Here is a 5000-nt window from a genome sequence, read left to right as displayed (position 1 = left end):
ACGGGCGGTGAACCAACAGCGTGGGACACAAATCCAACTACGAGCTTTTTAACCGCAACAACTTTAATATACGCTATTGGAGCTGGAATTACCGCGGCTGCTGGCACCAGACTTGCCCTCCAATAGATACTCGTTAAAGGATTTAAAGTGTACTCATTCCGATTACGGGGCCTCGGATGAGTCCCGTATCGTTATTTTTCGTCACTACCTCCCCGTGCCGGGAGTGGGTAATTTGCGCGCCTGCTGCCTTCCTTGGATGTGGTAGCCGTTTCTCAGGCTCCCTCTCCGGAATCGAACCCTGATTCCCCGTTACCCGTTACAACCATGGTAGGCGCAGAACCTACCATCGACAGTTGATAAGGCAGACATTTGAAAGATGCGTCGCCGGTACGAGGACCGTGCGATCAGCCCAAAGTTATTCAGAGTCACCAAGGCAAACGGACCGGACGAGCCGACCGATTGGTTTTGATCTAATAAAAGCGTCCCTTCCATCTCTGGTCGGGACTCTGTTTGCATGTATTAGCTCTAGAATTACCACAGTTATCCAAGTAACGTGGGTACGATCTAAGGAACCATAACTGATTTAATGAGCCATTCGCGGTTTCACCTTAATGCGGCTTGTACTGAGACATGCATGGCTTAATCTTTGAGACAAGCATATGACTACTGGCAGGATCAACCAGGGAGCTGCGTCAACTAGAGCTGAGCAGCCGGCCGCCCGGGAGTGTGTCCCAGGGGCCCGCGCGAACACGCAAGCGTCCGCTCAATTATTCTGCAAACAGGAGGAGGCTGAGCTCCCCTGCACAATACACCTCGAAACCCTCTCAGGTCCCGGCGGCGCGCAGCGCCGTCCTAAGTACTTGGTCGGGTTCGAGAGAGGCGCAATCGCCCGGAGTTAGGCGAGTAGACGCTTTAGGTGCGACCACCCGTGCTCCCAACTGAGCTTGCCGCTGCCGACAGAGGCCCGGGAGCGTGCTGTCGTGGCATTGCCGGCGGGAGACAACACGCGCCACCTACGGTGACCGGCAGCTCCAACGCCAGCGCCACAGAAGGGCAAAGGCCCCACGTGGGTGCCGAAGCGAACTCTCCCAGCACAGCGCACGTGCCAACACGTCTGCACAACTGCGATACAAACCACCAGCGAGAACCGCTGGGGCGACCGAGCAGCAGACGGCGTCGCGGCGCCGAGTGCCGGGCGGCGGCGCATCCTCAACGCACACAGTCCTCAATCGGACCAGCACACTGCAGATGTCCACCGCGCTTCGCACCGGGCCGGCGAGGACCCACTTTGGCTGCACGGCGCCGCGCGCAGGGTGCCCCGGCGCGCAGCTGCGCCGCCTGCCGCGTCCGTCGGCCGGCGCGCCTGCCACTGGGCGCCCCCACCAGCCGGCTGTAGCGCGTGCGCCCACGCACCGCGCGGCCAGCACGCCGGGCGGCCCCCCCTCACCGGCCGGGGACAGTCCCACCCACCCACAGCCGCGTATCGCTTCACACCCAGATTCACATTCACGTTCGTTGGTATGGTGGGGACCGCTTCGTAGCTGTACCGATCGTTGCCCTCACAGATGTACCTCCAGCAAGGACAACCGCACCACAACGGGTTACCAGTTGTTCATTTGCGTAACGTCACCAGTAAACGTACACGTCCATCCCCGTTTGCAAAGTCAACTATTATTGCATGCCTGCCTGTCAGGTGTCAAGACACACTACATCCGCTCACATCCACGCAACAAAATGTGCCCGACTAGAGGGCACGTGGAAGGTGCCCCCGTACGTATGCGATGTCCATTGCGCGACCAACTGTCAACCGGCCTCTGTAGCATGTCGCAGATGTGGAACGCGGGGCACCGTGCTATCACATTGTGTGAGAAGAGACTACTACGTCTGCATACACGCGCCACTACATGAACAGACGGCTCATGCTGATCGCCATCCACTGCGTCCATTACTCCCACACGTCTCTATGGCGTACCACACTGCAATGCAGCTGTTATGGGGAGATGACACGTAGCTGTGTACACAACATTCTGAGCGGGTTGCGGTTGGACAATACATTAATGTAACGTGTCATATGCCAATTACAGAGCAGGGTAAGGCACAACTTGGGTTAGGTTAAGGCACAACTTGGGTTAGGTTAAGGCACAACTTGGGTTAGGTTAAGGCACAACTTGGGTTAGGTTAAGGCACAACTTGGGTTAGGTTAAGGCACAACTTGGGTTAGGTTAAGGCACAACTTGGGTTAGGTTAAGGCACAACTTGGGTTAGGTTAAGGCACAACTTGGGTTAGGTTAAGGCACAACTTGGGTTAGGTTAAGGCACAACTTGGGTTAGGTTAAGGCACAACTTGGGTTAGGTTAAGGCACAACGTGGGTTAGGTTAAGGCACAACGTGGGTTAGGTTAAGGCACAACGTGGGTTAGGTTAAGGCACAACGTGGGTTAGGTTAAGGCACAACGTGGGTTAGGTTAAGGCACAATGTGGGTTAGGTTAAGGCACAATGTGGGTTAGGTTAAGGCACAATGTGGGGGTAGATTGCGGTACAAATTGCATTACATTGCGGTGCAAATTGCATTACATTGCGGTGCAAATTGCATTACATTGCGGTGCAAATTGAGTTACATTGCGGTGCAAATTGAGTTACATTGCGGTGCAAATTGAGTTACATTGCGGTGCAAATTGAGTTACATTGCGGTGCAAATTGAGTTACATTGCGGTGCAAATTGAGTTACATTGCGGTGCAAATTGAGTTACATTGCGGTGCAAATTGAGTTACATTGCGGTGCAAATTGCGTTACATTGCGGTGCAAATTGCGTTACATTGCGGTGCAAATTGCGTTACATTGCGGTGCAAATTGCGTTACATTGCGGTGCAAATTGCGTTACATTGCGGTGCAAATTGCGTTACATTGCGGTGCAAATTGCGTTACATTGCGGTGCAAATTGCGTTACATTGCGGTGCAAATTGCGTTACATTGCGGTGCAAATTGCGTTACATTGCGGTGCAAATTGAGGTAGGTTAAGGTGCAACACAGGTTAGGTTAAGGTGCAACATAGGTTAGGTTAAGGTGCAAGATGGGTTAGGTTAAGGTGCAAGATGGGTTAGGTTAAGGTGCAAGATGGGTTAGGTTAAGGTGCAAGATGGGTTAGGTTAAGGTGCAAGATGGGTTAGGTTAAGGTGCAAGATGGGTTAGGTTAAGGTGACATAGGTTAGGTTAAGGTGACATAGGTTAGGTTAAGGTGACATAGGTTAGGTTAAGGTGACATAGGTTAGGTTAAGGTGACATAGGTTAGGTTAAGGTGACATAGGTTAGGTTAAGGTGACATAGGTTAGGTTAAGGTGACATAGGTTAGGTTAAGGTACAAACTGGGTTGTGTTATGGTACACATTGCGTTGTAGTACAGTACACGTTAGGTTTGGGTACGGTACACAATGTGGTATGGGATGGCGTGTTGTGGGGGGGAGGGGGGGGGGGAGGTTCGTTGATATCGACCGTAGGACGTGGATGCCCGAGGCAGCGTCAGTGTGTCAAAGGAGTTATGTCACGTCGGGATGCGCTTTTCGCCAGTGAGAGGGGGCGAGCCGTGTCTGTGGTTGCGGCAGACCTGTGTGTTTCATTCCTGCCAGTGTGTTTGTGCTGTAAGACGAGGCAGTGTGGTGGTGATGGTGTGCACCCCTGTGTAGGACATGTGTGGGTGTTGGTGGCTTCTCTGAGCAATTGTGGTTGTCGGACGAGTGGGGTATTCTGTTTTATGATTGGACCTCCCGGTCTGGTTATCATAGCGTAGTTGGTGTACTGTGGCGGATAGGATGCACCGGACGTTGGTCCATGCTGGTGCTTAGTAGTTGTATCTGTGTCTGTTACAGGCAGAGAGTAGTGTGTGATAGAGTGTGTGGCTGACGTGTGGTTCATTTTGTGTGTACGGACGTTCAGCATGTATAGGGGCATTTGCGTATATAATCTATCATAATCTATCTATGTGGGCCTGCATAGTTTACTGAGCAGTGCTGTGAGGTGACTGAACTACGAGTGACGTACTGATTTACAGCGGAATGATTGCCTTGTACCAAAGATGGAGTATCGGCTCTACGACAGCGTTGGCACCGCAGGAAATGGTCTCGTAAAACGGCCCTCCCACCGTCATCGTTGTGAGGGGTAGGGACCGCCTATATTCTGAGAGGAGCCCTGTTTGCCACTGGGCGTGGGGTCTCGCATCCTGCGGTTCAGTGCCCCCAGGGAAGCGCGCGGAGGTGGTGCTGCTGCTGCTGCTGCTGCTGTAGCAAGCGAGCTACTTACAGCATGTATAGGGACAGCGGGAATATGGCATATTCGATATAACTCTTCATGAAACGCAAGATATAGGGGCGGATTGCACGTTACGAGTGCGGGAAGAGTCCGCCGTTCATCCGCTGGAGTTGCGATTTGGGCGGTTGGGGTGGGGCACGTGCGGGTGCGGGTGGAGCGATTGTCGGTCGACGACTTCGTGCGACGCAGGCACAGGCGTTGGGGCTCCTGTGGTGGGCAGATGATGCAGGGTTTGTGGGTGGCGTCGGAAAATGGGCACTGTGGGACCTAGCGATGTCGTAGTCGGCGTGGCGTCTCATAGATGGCGGTATCATCGGTGCAGCAGGTCATGTTGCGGGGGACCTGCAGGTGGCGGTATTTTTGTTTGTGGTGCGCTCGACATGGTGGACGTAGTGTCGTCCGATTCGCGTAGATGGAGCTATTGCATGTGGTTTCGTCACATTGTCATAGATGGCGGTGCCGTGTTTTGGAGGTATGGTTGGCGTAGTTTCGTTGGATTCCTGTAGATGGAGGTGTCGTTTCTGGGCCGGATGGCAATGTAGTTTGGTCACATTCCCAAAGATGGCTGTGTTGTGCCTGTGGGCGGCATTGTCAACATCATGCGGTATGGTCTGTTTATTGTGGACGTTGATGGCGTCGGGACCAGAGGGCGCGCGCGAACCGTTGACCACGCGTTATTCACGCAAGCATACTTCGT

General features: G+C 53.5%; 1 non-coding gene across 1 annotated transcript in view; it reads right to left on the bottom strand.

Annotated features, from left to right (window-relative positions):
* The window catches only part of LOC126112020 (small subunit ribosomal RNA), a 1909-nt gene extending 1223 nt beyond the window's left edge, over window positions 1-686 (bottom strand). The window contains exon 1 of the ribosomal RNA XR_007524243.1: window positions 1-686. This exon is cut by the window's left edge and continues 1223 nt beyond it. This is a non-coding gene — a ribosomal RNA (small subunit ribosomal RNA).
* Window positions 687-5000: the final 4314 nt, after the last annotated feature.

This window comes from Schistocerca cancellata, unplaced genomic scaffold (genome assembly GCF_023864275.1).
Source record: "Schistocerca cancellata isolate TAMUIC-IGC-003103 unplaced genomic scaffold, iqSchCanc2.1 HiC_scaffold_111, whole genome shotgun sequence".
NCBI lineage: Eukaryota > Metazoa > Arthropoda > Insecta > Orthoptera > Acrididae > Schistocerca > Schistocerca cancellata.
This window is presented reverse-complemented; position numbering and strand designations above follow the sequence as displayed.